This window comes from Patiria miniata, unplaced genomic scaffold (genome assembly GCF_015706575.1).
Source record: "Patiria miniata isolate m_02_andy unplaced genomic scaffold, ASM1570657v1 HiC_scaffold_17, whole genome shotgun sequence".
Lineage (NCBI taxonomy): Eukaryota > Metazoa > Echinodermata > Asteroidea > Valvatida > Asterinidae > Patiria > Patiria miniata.
Window position 1 is genome coordinate 11,287,553 of NW_024037055.1, and position 16,707 is coordinate 11,304,259.

General features: G+C 42.5%; 1 protein-coding gene across 1 annotated transcript in view; it reads right to left on the reverse strand.

The window, feature by feature from the left end:
• LOC119723820 (transmembrane and coiled-coil domain-containing protein 3-like) overlaps window positions 1-16,707 on the reverse strand; it is a 49,053-nt gene that overhangs the window by 26,451 nt on the left and 5,895 nt on the right. Inside the window, exon 2 of the mRNA XM_038194697.1 lies at window positions 13,996-14,157. The gene's annotated coding sequence lies outside the window, so the exon portion shown is untranslated. The remainder of the gene's footprint in view (window positions 1-13,995; window positions 14,158-16,707) is intronic.

Consider the following 16,707-nt stretch of genomic DNA (forward strand, 5'->3'; position numbering starts at 1 on the left):
ATTTTCCCTAAAAGTCTGATTTTGTGGTCCTGTATCTCATGAAATGTGTAACCAGTGACTGTGAAACTTCATAGATGACAAAAACCTTGTAGAATCGTTCAGCTCTGCGAAAATAGAATAAAGAATGCATTAATTTCTAAAGTGATTGTCCAGTACAAATGGCATAATTTCAGAAAAATGACTGTAAAAGTGAGTTTTTGATATACTTTTTTGTACAAAAATGAACAACAGTGGGATTTTGACAAGCTATCTTTGAAAAACTCTAAAAATTGCATGTTCATCCTTCATAGATTGTACAATCGTACTTCAAAACCTTCACATTGCTTTAATTTTGAATATATGGTGTCACAAAAGTCGTAATTAATTCCTTTTCACAAAAATCCACTATTTTGACCCGACCCCTCTGTGTTTTTCCCCCCTTTTGTTAGGCGCTGTGATCTTAGTAGAGCGCGTTATAAATATTCTGTATTATTATTATTATTATTATTACTCTAACGAATAGGTTATGTCTCCAGCGCGCGCTACATGCAGACATGTACATGTGAATGAATATGAGCATGTAAGCTGGAGTTAATCAAGCTAGGTCTACCCTAGTCCGAAAATTTGGGACTCCCAATACTGTGTATGTGAGTCCCAAAACTTAAGGTATTGAAAACATGCAAAACATGAAAATAGACAGGCACCTATAACAACCAGTCCAAGACAGCTTCAGTAACAGCATCAATCAACCATGCCAAAAGAATTTAAGAAACATGTGGCATGAAGCGGGAACTAGTCTCAATTGACTACACATTTCTCCATAGTCAAGCCACCAGACTATTGACACTGAATGAAGAGGTCAGTCTTTTCAAATAGTTGTACCATGGATGGACATGTACCAGTCTAGTATTTAGCCCCATTTTGAAATCACTTGACTTCCCTCTCATGTGCAAAATATTGAAGAAAAGTCTCCTTTTAAAATTGAATTGAGTTTGCAAACTTGGTAGGTGGAACACTGAGGACATTGGTGGCGCTGCTCTTGTGGCGACACAGCTCGCAATTTGTCTGTCTGGTTTTTAACTGTTTTTAATGTTTTACGGGTCCTAATATCGGCATGGATCATCTTTGGAAGTCTTAAAGGTTTGTGCCTGGGACTATGTGAGCTATTGCTAGTTTCGATGTTTGGATTGTGTGAAAACACGGGGTTTTCGTTGCCAACGAGCTCCCCAATTCAATATTCTGCTGCAGAGCTGCACGCTATGGACACCCGACATTTGCATGACAATGCTTGGCTATTGAATCTGGACTTACCTAAAGGTATGCGACGTAGAAAACGTGGCAAAGCTGGTGGAGTAAAAAAAATTGATGCGGAAACATAAGTTCAAACCGTATCTACCCTCAGTTATAATGGGCAATGTACAGTCCTTGAGAAATAAAAGTGATGAGCTTCAGGCAAATACCCGGTATCTACAAGATTACAGGAACATCTCTCTCATGGCATTCACTGAAACCTGGCTTAAGGACATCGATAGTGATGGACATGTGGCAATAGATGGGTTTAAACTGTTGCGAGGGGATAGGATCCTAAACGATGCAGAGAAGGCTGGTGGTGGTGGAGTTTGTCTCTACGTTAATGAGAAATGGTGTCATCCGAACAATGCTGTGATTAAACGCCATTCCTGTTCCCCCAACTTGGAAATTCTGTCGGTCAGTCTGTGTCCATATTACCTACCCCGGGAATTTTCTCATGTAGTTTACTCAACTATATACATTCCTAATCAGTCAGTCGCCAAGCAGGGTGCCATGAATTGTGTTCAGCTATTCATGATATTGAACGGTCTAATCCAGATGCCATGATTATCATTAATGGCGATTTCAATCATGCCTCATTAAAGAAGAGTAGTGTTCAGTATCACCAATATATCAACTGCTCTACACGTGGCACGGCAACCCTGGATTTATTTTATTCGAACGTAAAAGGCGCGTATACTGCCTCCCCTCTCCCTCAGCTGGGACAAGCCGACCATAACTTGGTGCTCCTGTCACCGAAGTATCGACCATTAGTGCAGCGTCAGAAACCAAAGATTGTGTCGATTAAACAATGGAATTCAGATGCCTTGAGTGAATTGCAAGCGTCATTGGAATGCACGGATTGGGGCGTATTCATTGAAGCCAACCCTGATTTGAATGACCTTACAGATGCAGTTAGCTGCTACGTTAACTTTTGTACCGCAAATGCTATTTCCACGAAGGAGGTCAAAATCTACCCAAATAACAAACCCTGGATCACAAAGGAAGTTAAAGATGTGATCAATAGGAAGAAGCAGATCTTCGGACAGGGTGACAGGATACAACTAAAGGAAATTCAAAAGGAACTAAAGCGTGTCATCAAAGCAGAGAAAGCTAGATACAAGGATAAAATTGAACAGACTTTGACACAGAATAATATGAAAAAGGTTTGGGAGGGAGTGAGACTTATGAGTGGATATTCAAATGGATCCAAGAAGAATATTCAATTACGGGACACATCAGTTGAATATGCAAATCAGTTAAATGAATTTTATAACCGCTTTGATCAGTGTGATTTTCATGCTCAAGTCAAAAACCTTCATGAATATTACAAAATGATTCCGATCCTTATGAGTTGATTGTTTCTGAACAAGATGTGCGTCGTCAGTCTCTATTTAATAAAACTAAATACTTCCAAGGCCACTGGGCCAGATGGAATTTCTGCAAAGGTTTTAAAATCATGTTCGAGTCAGCTTTCAAGAATTTTTACTGTAATTTTTAACTGTCTTTTAGTACCCGGTCCATTCCAAGACTTTGGAAGTGCTCATGTATTATTCCTATCCACAAGAATTCTAATATTACATGCATGAATGATCTCAGACCAGTGGCCTTAACAGCCATACCAATGAAAGTGTGTGAACGATTGTTTAAGAGTGTTCTGGGTGGTTTTGTATCTAGTTTTATAGACCCTATGCAGTTTGCCTATCAGAGAAATCGTAGTTGTAGTGACGCTATCTTACTCATTTTGGATAAGTTATATGCTCACTTAGAACGAGCTCAATATGGTTATTTTGCTAGAGTGATGTTCTGTGATTTTTCGTCGGCATTTAATACTATTCAGCCACACATGCTCTTTCAAAAATTGCTGGACCATTGTGAAGTACCGAAGTCGCTCTTGTCTTGGATTTTAAACTACTTGACAAATCGCTCGCAGTATGTTAAAATGAATGCTGCTGGCATGCAATCTAGTTCGATTTATTCAAATACTGGCGCTCCACAGGGTACGGTTCTTGCTCCTTTCCTGGTTTCGTTGTATACATCAGATTGTCGGTCTTCTGAAATGTCATGCCCTTTAATTAAATTTGCCGACGACACTGCGATGATTGGACTGATTAGTAAGGATGATGAGCAGTTATATCAAAATCAACTTCAACAATTTGTCAACTAATGTGATTCGAATTATCTCAAATTAAATGTCTCTAAAACAAAATAAATGGTTATTATAGGAAGTCACGTCGCCTACCAGAACCTGTTACCTTGAAAGGCAGTGTTGTAGAACGTGTCACATGTTACAAATATCTGGGTGTCGTAATTGACAATGAATTGAGTTGGCATGAACATGTGGATTTCATTGTGAAAAAAATTAATTCTCGCATGTTCTGCCTTAGGAAACTAAATTCGTTCTATGTTGATCGTAGAATTCTGGCAACTTTTTATGACACTGTGGTTGCTAGTGTTTGGGGCTACTGTCTGATATGTTGGGGTGGAAATGTTGGGAAATGTGAAAAAGACCGCATAGATAGAATTATAAAACAAGCAGGAAGGATTCTTGGGGAGTCGCGGCTGTTAGTGGACACTGCATATGAGGATCTGGTGATCGGCAAGCTCACTATGCTACTGAATGACAAAAATCACCCACTTCATGACAGGCTTGATGAACAGCTGATCCCAAGGTCTGGTCGTATGCGGGTGCCCTATGCTGCGACAAACCGACATCCATCCTCCTTCATTCCACGTGCAATAAAACATCACAATCTTATGTTCCAGCGTTAATATGATATTATATAAGGACATTTTTATCATTTTGATTGTTCGTTTTTATTGTTCGTGCAATTTTATATGTAACTGTGTTTTATAATGTGTTGATGTTGTTATTGTATGCGAGCATTTTAAATTACCCCAGTGGGATATAATAAAGATTATATGATTTGATTTGATTTGGACATTTTCTTTGCCCCAGTGGAATTTTTGGAGAAAGTTGCTGGCTAAACTGTGAGTTAAATGGGCCTGATTTAGTTTTGCACGTTTCAGAGCACTCCAGAACCTAGACCCGTGAACGTGGCTTGTAAACTACCCCACGCTCTTATACATGTTCGAACCAAGCGAAATCGTCCTTCCGTGACAAAGACTGAACGTTGCCGTACCGTGTGATAAGTACGGTATTCACATATCAAGCTTTTTTGAACACGTTGAAATCTGCTTTTACGCCAAATCTGGCATTTAAACAATATTCGAGGTAAAATCTGGCAAGATCTCGACGTCCCGCAACCTCCTCCTGATGCATGTGATTTACCAAGTGATAAATGCTGCAGATAATTTGGTATCGCACTGCTGCTCCGGGCACTCCTGATGTCCGGATCATTAAAGTGCGATTCCAAATTATTAGCTGCATTTATCACGTGGTCTCGTTATTGGCCAATCAGACGCCGCCTATCATATGCGCCACATGAAGCAAACGGGTAGCTTGGAGGGCTCCGATAATTTTGCACGCAAATGACCCTGGGTACTCGTCCAGGATCATTTGTCAGGGTCACTTGTCAGGTTAAAATCTAATTTCTACACCAGTACACGTTCGTATGGGTCTGTATTGATGGCAAATTTTGTCGAAATTACACATCCTGAACACGTGGACAGGCAAATTTAGATTTCTAGGTGAGTACTTAACATCCATACGAAATTATGTATGGCGGATCGATTTCGCTAGGTTCGAAAATACACAACAGCGTTGCGTTGTATACAACAGGTCTCCAGTAGGTATAATACCCCAATATTATAATTGTCACAAGATACATGTACATCAAATTATACATCAAATTAAAGCTTGTAACCAGAGAAATTCAATGGTGCAAACCATATGCCGATGCCTTGTTTCTCTAACAATTACAGCCTTTTGAAGTTTCAAAGTCCGCAGACCCTTCTGCCGGGTATTTTGCCGTGAAAGGCAGACCCTAGAAACACACAGGGTTTTTTTACTTTTCTCAGCAAATTGAACTAAAAACACTGTAATCTTAACTGGAAAGATAGGCTATAACAAATTTGACATTGATAAGGCAATTGGAATTATCAATTCCCAATAAAAGTGACATCTGAACTGTGGTTGTTTGATCATGATAAGTTTATGAATATCATTATCATAACCATGATAAAATGCGCCTGATCTTGTTTGCGCACGCGCAATCGACGGCTAACCCTTTTTTCCCCATTTATATCACGTCGACCTTCTTTTGAAAGCTTAATTTTTTCCAGTGCGGGATCTGGCGGTAGAAAGAAAATGCACTTTTCTTATAGAAAAAGAACAAGGAATTCATTAATGTAGACTTTGAAGGAATTCCTCCACGATATTTATGTGTAAAATGGTAAATTTCAACCAATTTCGTTAAAATTTGGTCAAAACACGACAAAAAGTACCGCAAGATCCTTGTTCCTGGACCGATTTCCACGAAACAAACGCTGTCCTGACACTATCAAATCTTGTCTTGTCAATAGAGGGCAGCATTTTTTGACTTGGCTTGTCACAAGAGGGCAGTCAAACTAAATTTGATAACTCTGTCTGACACAAAAATAATCTTAAAATGGCGGCACTCACGACGGTCGGCTGATTGTGGTGCTCTGATTTTTTTCTGTTTTTGCAAGAAGTGAGGTACGTTCTTGCAAATATGTTGACATGTAATGAAAGAGGAAAGATTAATCCATATCTAGGAGTGATTTAAAGCTGAAAAAGCTTGTTTGGGACAGAGAAACAATCGTTTGAAAAATGACAATTTTGTGTGGGGCAGAATAGGAAATGTCTTAACTCGCGTTTGGGTATTATACTAGCTCTACTAAGTGGAGCGTTGAACTACGGTACCCTCCGTACAAACGCTCCACCGATTTGGCATACTTTGGTGACAGGTACACGGTCTTCATGACGGTTAGCCCAGGTTGGACGAAGTCTTCATTGCATTACGACTGATGTCCACGATGACAATTCTCTACATAAGACCACCCAAAATTTTGACCAGAGTTTTTTTATGTTTTACCTCATTATAGAAGCTTATTCCACGCCTACATACTCTATGTGTCCTTATCTATTGGTCCGGGGGGTTCAGGAATTCCATATGCGATGCTGACCGACGTTAATCAGGAAAATAAACTCTAAAGCAACGTTAAATTTGTACGCGTTTGTAGACTCTTTTCATCAGTTTCTCATCACCGTAACGTATAAGTCTGACGCCTCATAGGTCCGACGCCTCATAAGTCCGAAAATTCGGACTTATGAGGCGTCGGACTTATGAGGCATAACATTTATTTATTCTGCCTCATAGGTCCGACGCCTCATAAGTCCGACGTCGGAAAAAACGAGGCGTTTAATTTGTCGGACGTACGAGGCGTCGGAGCTATGAGGCGTCGGAGCTATGAGGCGTCGGACTTATGAGGCGTCGGACTTATGAGCGGACCCCACGTCATGCATGTGTACGACTAGTACTCAGCCGGTGGTGAGAAACTGATAAAAAGAGTCTACAACAACGTGCAAGTTTAATGTTGCTTTAGAGTTTATTTTTCTGATTAAGGTCGGTCAGCATCGCATATGGAATTCCTGAACCCAGCGGCCCAATAGATAAGGACACATAGAATACTACGACGTAAAAATTGGCTTCTCCAACAAGGTAAAAATATTGACAATATTGGTCATACATTTTTTCGCCCGGTTTTGAGCACTTCATATCCTGGACTCCCTCCGTAAAGAAGGGAGGAAAGGGAGTCCACCTGGGCTACATGACGGTATGCATTTTGTGCATGCCCTCGCGAGGACAAAAGGCCAAAAAAAAACTGATAAAGAGAATACAAATGAGAAAGACAGTAACCCTGGATAGATTCACACATTCATGACATTCCATAAGACCCCTTAAATTGTTCCAAACAACTGGTAATTTTGAAAAAAGAACAAAATAGTCTGAACTTACCGCTCACAATTAAATGTGTCTGCCGAGTTGTAGGCCTACAGTTCATTTCACTGACATGACTGATGCATAATTCATCGACATGACTGATGCATAATTGAAGAAAAACTAGTCGCGCTTAATCAATGACTGTTTCATGTACTGATATGTGTCCCGCGCCAAAAACCCACACTTAGGCGTCGGACCTACCGGTATACGGTATGGACGTCGGACCTATATGAGGTGTCGGAACTTTATAAATTATGGGCCTTATATTTGGTTGGGGATTAGATTTTGTCGGACTTAGGGCCTATATTTGCATCTGACCTATGAGGCTTTGGCCTTACCAGCGGACCCCTCAAGATTTCACTTGAAGTTCAATGTTATTGAAAGGTCATTGGAAACGATGGAAAATGATGAATACTCCGAATACAAAATACTCCAAATATGGAGAACTAATGATCAAAGGCATCTTGTGAGCGAACTGTTCGTTAGTACTGATTGTTATTCTCTTCTGATGTAATTTTTGTATCGTCTATAAACATGAGAATGCAGTTCAAATTCAAATGTTTCAAAACGCCCGTGCATGGTTTTCTAGCATTTGTCTGAAAATGGAAGGCATTTCAAATACATGTAGTTTGCTCCAATACTCACATAGAGAAAATCTGCTGAACTTGCGGGAAAAGGACCCAGAAAGTCAGAATGTCGACCAAAGAGGCGAAAAAAGATCTTTTGCATGCCTAGAAAGTATAAGGGCGGTATTTGGTACGCCCAAGCTTGACACCACCAAGGAGAAAGAGAAGGCTGCCGGCCAAGTCTAAGGCAGCTAAGGAGAAGAAGAGAATCAAGGCCAAGAAGGAATGGGAAATGAAAGCCAAGAAAGCCAAGATTGCAGAGAAAGCCAAGAAAGCCAAAATGGCGAAGAAAGTCAAGAAACCCGCGCCGAAGGAAGTCACCCAAGAAAGCTGCCAAGAAAACTCCCTCCAAGTCAACTAAATCATCTGTCAAGAATCCTCCACCAAGTCAGCCAAGAAGCCAGCCAGCAAGAACACATCGGCCAAGCAGAAGAAAGTGTCGGCCAAGCCTTAGAAGAAAGTGTCGGCCAAGCCTTCGAAGAAATAAATCATCGAATCAACACAGTATAAACTAAAACCAAAACGGCTCTTTTCAGAGCCACAACATTACAAAAGAGATATAAGATATGAGAAACTCCCCCCCCCCCCACCACAGCCCCTCACGCTCCCTTCCCCAGGGTCCATATATGGTGCACAGGAAAAAGGAAATATTCAACCCTCCTGGTTCTGAGTAACCCCCCCCCCCTCCCATGCCCCCTCTCATGCCTCATGGGTCCCCAACCCGCCCCAAGGGGTTGGGATATGTGCAAGGCCAAAAGGGCCAATAAAAAAATGTGAATATTTAACCACCTGGTCTACATCTGGAGTGTTCCCGGTGCCCCGCTCCCAACCTCCCCACCCTTCCACTCCCCACTCCAACCCGCAGGCCTCCCCTACCCCACCCCACCACTCAAACCCGCCCCGTCGCGTTGGGATATAAGAGACGAAAAAAAGGCCATTAACAAACGGATTCCCATTAAACAAACGGAATCCCTTTTAAGCTTTGTAACGCTTCTTCCGTTATAGAGCCTAGCTCCTGCACGTATGTACGTGTACGTGTTGATCATTTGCAATTTTTGGCAGTTCCTTCGAAAAATTTCCATGCATATTGCTCACGACCATCGCACTATCAAACCGACCACCCACAAGAGCCACGCCATTCGACAGCTAAAAACCTCAACTATTCGAAATTAATTCACTTGATTTCGAACCAAATGTTGGACGGAAGAAAAACAGGATTGAAAAGATGGACTCCCAGCAAGTCGGGCCGAAATTGACCGAAGGCGATGGCGTGCGCGTAAGCAAGAACTTGACGATGACGTCATACGAAGATTTCTGCGATAAGTTTGTCGGCCCCCCACCATTCACCGCCCCCAACAGTCAGGATATAATGCAAGGACCAAAACAAAACAAAAGAAAATGGGAAATTCCCGGCCCTACCCTTCTGAGGCTCCCGGCCACCCCCCCCCCCCCCCCCCCCCGGAAATTCAACCCTCCTGGTTTGGAACACTCAACTCCCCCCAACACTCACACGGCCCCCTCCCCCTCGCCCCTTCACAAGAGTAGCAGGTCTTAATAATAATCAATGGAAAAAAATGAATGAAGTCCACACCCATTTGCTTGGGATCCACCCTATCTGTTTGGAAAATCCAAAACACCCCCGTCCCCTCTCTCCCCCCCCCCCCCACCCCTTCTTCCCACCCCACCCATGGCATGCAGGTCTGAAACTGAGAATCACTGCACTGGAAGAAAATCCCCGCCGGCCCCCACCAACCCCTACCCGGGCACAACCACCAAGCCGGTCCCATCTCGCTATTAAAAAGTCTGGTCTGGAACATAACTGCACCAAAAGGAAAAAATCACTAATGGAAAACAAATTTCCGCCGTCTTGGCATGGTTTGAAACCACCGCCCCCCACCCCCCGGGGGGTCGTGGTGTCCAGGGCAGGGGGCAAGGAAAAATGAAGGGGGTATTCCCATAATAAAGGCACATCATTCATCAGAAAAGTAAAATCTTGATTTTATTAATATTTGTTTTTTATTATAGAATGCGCGTGGTGATGATGTACGTGAATTCATTCGCAATTTTTGGCAGTTCCATTGATAAATTTCCATGCATATTGCTCGCGACCATCGCACTATCAAACCGACCACCCACATGTGCCACACCATTTGACAGCTAAAAAGCTCAACTATTTGAAATTAATTCATTTGAATTCAAACCAAATGTTGGAAAGAAGAAAAACAGGATTGAAAAGATGGACTCCCAGCGAGTCGGGCCGAAATTGGCCGAAGACGATGCCATGCGCGTATTAAAGCAAGAACTTGATGATAACGTCATCATGAGCGGCGCTGTTCACCTAATTTGCATACGAAGGTTTCTGCGATTAGTTTTTTGGGGCCCCCATCCTCTGCCCCTAAGGGTCGGGATATAATGCACGGACAGAAACAAAAGAAATTGGGAAATTCCAGGCCCTCCCCTTCTGAGGTTCCCCCAGGATATTCAACCCTCCTGGTTTGGAATACTCTACCCCCCCTCCCCCAAACTCATGCGGCCCCCTCCCCCCCCCCCCCCTCCCAAGAGCAGCAAGTCTTAAGATTAATCACTGGAAGAACATGAATGTATTCCACCCTCTTTGTTTTGGGAAATCCCCCCCCCCCCCCCACAGCATGCATGAAAATAATCACTGGAAGAATATGCTACCCTCTTGGTTTGGAAAATACACAATCCCCGCCCCTCCCCCACCCACCCACTGGGCATGCAGATCTGGAACTGAAAATCACTGGAAGAACATCCCCTGCCCGGCCCCCCCCCCCCCCCCCCCCCCCACCACCAACCCCTACCCGGGCTCAATCCCCATCCGGTCCATGATCTCGCAATCAAAAAAAGTCCGGTCGGGAACGTAATTGTACCAAAAGACAAAAAACACTTGTTGGAGAACAAATTTCAGCCCTCTTGGCATGGTTTGAACACAACGCTGAGAACCCCCCTCCCCCCACCGCCCCACCCCTTGGGTCGGAACATGGTGTCCAGGGCAGGGGCAAAGTAAAAAAAATAACAGCGTTGCTGTTGAAACCCCTCAGCCAAAGTTTGTCGAAAAGGGAAAACTGACATTCCGAACTCAAATACATGTATCATGTCTAACTGAAATTATCATGCAGAAACCATTAACTCAGCACAGTGACCTTGACCTTAAGACCCCAAAACCAATCCCAACTTGCCTGTACCCAAGGGCAACCCCCAACCCAAGTTAGACACCAAAATCTCATTTCTAACTCAAGTTATCGTCCGGAAACCATTTACCTTTAACTCACCATGGTGACCTTGACCTTTGACCTTTTGACTCAAAAACCAATCCCAACTTGCCTACTGCCGAGGGCAACCCCCTACCAAAGTTAGACACCAAAATCTCATTTCTAGCTCAAGTTATCATCCGGAAACCATTTATGTTTAACTCACCACGGTGATCTTTACCTTTGACCTTTTGACCCCAAAACCAATCCCGACTTGCCTGTACCCAAGGGCAACCCCCAACCTAAGTTAGACACCAAAATCTCATTTCTAACTCAAGTTATCATCCGGAAACCATTTACCTTTAGCTCACCACAGTGACCTTGACCTTTGACCTTTTGACCTCAAAACCAATCCCAACTTGCCTACTCCCAAGGGCACCCCCTTACTGAAGTTACAATCCCAAAAAACATTTCTAATTCAAGTTATCATCCGGAAACTAAGCTGCCCGGACGGACGGACATACGGCCAGTCTAGCCAGACGGAATTGTGGGGTGATAGCATTGTGTTCCCATTATCCCTTTTTCTAAAGATTCTCTTCTGGGGTGATGTTTTTCTATTGTGAAAATAGTGGGGTGATGTGTCCTGAAAGGAACATCACCCCACAAGGGGGGGTATGGTCAGAAAGGACAGACATACGGACGGACGGACGCCGTAGGCGATGACAATACCCCTCGAGCCTCTCGACTGAGGGGTAATGAAAGGGGTATTCCCAATAATAAGGCACATCATTCATCAGAAAACAAAACATCTTGATTATTTTATTAATCTTGTTTTGTTTTTTTATTAGAATGCGCGCGGTGATGGCGTGATCAATTGAAAATCATGCGCAATTTTGGGCAGTTCCATTGATAAATTTCGGCAAAAGGAAGCGGACATCTGTAGCTTTCATCATGTAAATTTCTGGCATGTGCATCCTCCGATGTATAATGATTTTATTCATAAAACAGAAGCGAGTCTGGCCGAAATTGGCCGAAGGCGATGGCATGCACGTAAGCAAGAATTTGACAATGATGTCATAATGAGCGGCACTGTTTACCTAATTTGCATACCAAGATTTCTGCGTTTGTGGGGGGCCCCCACCACCCACTGCCCAAAGGGTCGGGATATTTGCAAGGCCCGTAAAAAGAAAAGAAAATGTGAAATTCCGCCCTCCCCCTTTTGAGGCTCCCCCCCCCCCAGGGATTTTCAACCCTCCTGGTTTTGAGTACTCTAACCCCCCCCCCCTTTACACTCATGAGGCACCCTCCCCCCCCCCCCCCCCCCCCCACCCGCAGCCCCTCACGTCCACCCCCCTTCCACGGGGTCCTGATATGGTGCAGGTGTATTACAGAAGGGAAATATTCCACCATCCTGGTTCTCAGTACCCCCCCAGTACCCCCCCCCCATCCCCCACCCAGGGGGACTCCACCCCGCCCCTAAGGTGTTGGGATATGTGCAATGGCCATAAACTTAAGAATGTGAATATTCCACCCACCGTGTCTGTGTTCTCCCGGCCCGCCCCTCCTTCCCCCCTGCCCCATCCCCTCACCCTCCCTCCCCCCTCCCCCACCCCACCCGTGGGCCTCCCCCACCCCAACCCACCGCCGAACCCTGTCGCATCGGGATACAGGGTAAAAGGGACAGAAAAAAGACACACACACACACACACATTTATCAAACGGGATCCCTTTAAACAAACGGGATCCACGTTGCACGTGTTTATATCACGTGATCACTTCAGTATCATTCGCAAGTTTTGGCAGTTCTAGCGAGAAATTTTCATGCATATTGCTTGCGACCATCGCACTGTCAAACAGACCACCCACATGTGCCACACTATTCGACAGCTGAAAACCTGTTCTATGCGGAACTAATTCAGTTTATTTCGAACCAAATTCGGGAAGGAAGAAAATCAGGATTGAAAAGATGGACTCCCTCGAAAAATAAGAAGTTTTGGTTCCAAAGAAGAAAACGCTAAAAAAAAATTTAAACTGGCAAAACTCAACCAATAATTCATCAATTTTGACGCTTTCTTCGGCAGAAGAAAGCGGATATCCTGAGCTTTTCTAATGTAAATTTCTGGCATATGCACCCTCCAATGCGTAATGATTTCATTCATAAAACTGAAGCGAGTCGGGTCGAAATTGGCCGAAGGTGATGGCATGCGCGCAAGTACGGCACAACTTTGTCACAACAAATGTTTTCAAAATGATCAGAAAATCAAAGACAGGCATGACACTCTGGTACCCCGAGTTCCGCATGCGCAAAACGGTAAGAGTATCACCAGTGGGTACCCGATTAACCATCTTACATGGCAGGATGACCGTACTACCATACAAAATTCTGCTAAATCCACTTCGAAAGTCTGCCAAATCACCCAGTATATATTGCTGTTCCATTGTGCAAGGGTTTGTTTCAGGGATCTTTCAAAAAAAGGAAGATTTTTCAAACCAAATGTGCCATATTTCTCTAATCTTTTTCATATTTCCTCCATCTTCATAATTCTGCCGAAAAAAATATTCTGCTGATTTTCTGTACAACTCATTTTTGTATGCAAATATTCTGTCAAATGTAGCCGAAATTCAGCTAGAACGGTCACTCCATCTAAACCGCGGATCACAATAGAATGTTTTTACTATAGACTGAAGCTAGCTCTACTGAGTGGAGCGTTGAATTACGGGTACCCCTCTATACAAATGCTCCACTGATTTGCCATACTTTAGTGACGGCTTCACAGTAGCATAGTCACATACCCACGCGAGGACAAAAAGACCCCCAAAAAAATGGTAAAGAGAATACAAATGAGAGAGATAGTTACCCTGGATTGATCTACACATTCATGACATTCCATCAGACCCCTTACATTGTTCCCAAACAGCGAAAATTTTGAAGAAAAACAGCAAAATAGTCTGAAAACTTACAGCTCAATGTGTTCGCCGTGAAGCTCAATTCTTGCACCGACTTGCCGAATGCGGGCGTCTGACGTGACGTCACCGTCGTTGCTCGATTGAAGAAAAACAAGTCGCGCTTTATCAACGACTGTTTCGTGTAATGGGCTTTGGACACACGCAAGGTGGAGACGGCTGAAACGTAATAACAATGGGATTTTCATTTGTCAGTAGTTCTTTGGCCCCAGTTGACCATCGCACTTGTTTGCAATCGATTACTCACCTATCAACGGGTACAAGCCAGCTAGACTGGTTCCCTGACCTTACAATTCCCCACTATATGTAAACTGCTCTGTTTCTTCTTAAATGGAGTCAGGGAACCAGACTACAGGAAAATGATTGTTTTTCTTGGTTTTTATAGCACTTTCGAACCCAAAACCTCAAAAAAGTCAGTGTAACTATATTTGCTATATATTTCCAACCCCCCAATTCCATCCATTTCTGAAAATTACAGCAAAAGCAAATGATGTATATTCCCTTTAATTTGAAATAGGCCTTTCATTTCGTGTAATTGTTAGGGTTTTTTTTTAGTTTTTTTTTACGAATCTGTTTAACTTTTTATACTTTTTTGATTAACTTTTTTCCTCCGTGGAATATCATAGTCGAACATACAGGCAGCTACCTGTAAGGCCTTGAAGGATAATCTTCCCGGAGCTCCAATACTCCTTTTTGATGATTGACACTTCATCTTTTTGTAGGGTATTTAATAATAAGTTGATCTTTTTTTTTAGTTCACAAGCTGGCTTTGAATTTTGTGGGTTTTTTTACGAATCTGTGTAACTTTTCATACTTTTTTGATTAACCTTTTTTGTTCAATATGGAACCTTCGTTTTTTTGCAGTGTATGCAATGGTGTTCATGTACTTTTTTTTTTTTAAATACATGTACATGTAGAGATTAGAATATACTTCGTTTTTATACCTTATCTATTTTATTTAATGACTTATAATGTTTACTTATATTTATTGAATTAATAATGTCATGTTTAAAAGTGTTTATGTTTCAATGTCATACTTTCCAATTTTATTTTTCTATAAAGATCTGTTCTGAATTTATGTGGTTTGAATTAAAAATGAAATAAATTGCTGTTAAATTGAGCAAGATGGCGTGAACGATGTCAAATATGAAAATGAATAATTGGTAAAACTTTAATTTTAATTACTTTTGGTTAAAGCGCAATATGTTTCATAGGAAACAAATAATAAAAATAAATAATTAATTACACTTTTAAAGCGCATTTCAAAATAGCATTTCAATGCGCTTTACAACAACAAACTGCTGCGATACATATATTTTACCTGACATTTGACAACTACAATGAAAATTTATACTTTACAGCATCACTGTATTAACAGATGATCAGTGGACAAACTTTATGAAATTGTCGAATGATTGAAAATGCTGTCGAATGATTGTAAGCGATGGGTCCGAGTTGGTCATGCATGGGTCCGAGTTGGTAGTGGGTCTGAGTTGGTAGTGGGTCCGAGTTAGTTGTGGGTCCGAGTTGGTAGTGAGTCTGAGTTGGCGTGGGTCCGAGTTGGTAGTGGGTCTGAGTTGGCATGGGTCCGAGTTGGCTTGGGTCCGATTTGGTTTGGGTCCGAGTTGGATCGAAACCGATCAATCCAGGGTAACTATCTCTCTCATTTGTATTCTCTTTACCGTTTTTTTGGGGGGGTCTTTTTGTCCTCGCGTGGGGATGTGACTATGCTACTGTGAAGCCGTCACCACAGTATGCCAAATCGGTGGAGCGTTTGTATGGAGGGGTACCCGTAATTCAACGCTTCACTCAGTAGAGCAAGACTGAAGCGTGCCGTGGCTATACAAATAGCCGGCCTGATAGCCACGTTCACGGGTCTAGGTCTACCCAGGCCCAAGCAGAACATTTCAATTTTTTCCGACCTCCAAACTCTGCTGTCGCCAATGTTTTGCCTCAATATTTTACGGTAATCCTTACTTTTAGGACCCCGTTCCTATATAGGAATGGAAAGACTCACCGAAACAGTTGACTAATAAATGACACTCAAAATTGACATTCTGATATTTCTTGGCACATCTGAACAATTGGCAATGACACCTTCTTGAATATCAGCAGGATTAATTTTGTGGAAAGAGGGCAGGGCTTTGATTTATGAGGGAAATTCAGGGGTAAAAGACGACGATGACAACCAGAAAACAGACTCAAAAACCAAGATGGCAAACCTGAAAGCTCAATGCGATGAAAGCTCAATGCTGATTGGCTGAAAAAAAAAAACATCTTATTTATTTTTTTTAGCAGCCAATCAGCATCGGGCTTTCATTATGTAGGGCTTTCATTATGTAGGGCTTTTACGCGTGTGAGAACTACAACATGCACGTCTGACTGCGAAAAAAGGTAGGAAAGTCACATTTTGTGCTTTCAAAATTACAACTAACATGAGTTTATAAATTATATGAAGAAAAAAGACTGCTAGCCTGCAAAAGTCACTTAGGACACCTCTATTTTGTACGAGTTCTGTTCAAAACTGACTTTTGCAGATGACTGTCCAGTACAGTCAATTGACCGGTTCTGCAATCGCAAATCGTCTGAAGCGTCTTGTGGCAAAAAAAACGTGCTTTCACAGGAAGCTACCTATCTATAAATATGCGCAAATTACTCACCTACTTCATGATATGAATAGTTTTCTGCGATCGTTTGAAAGAGAAATTT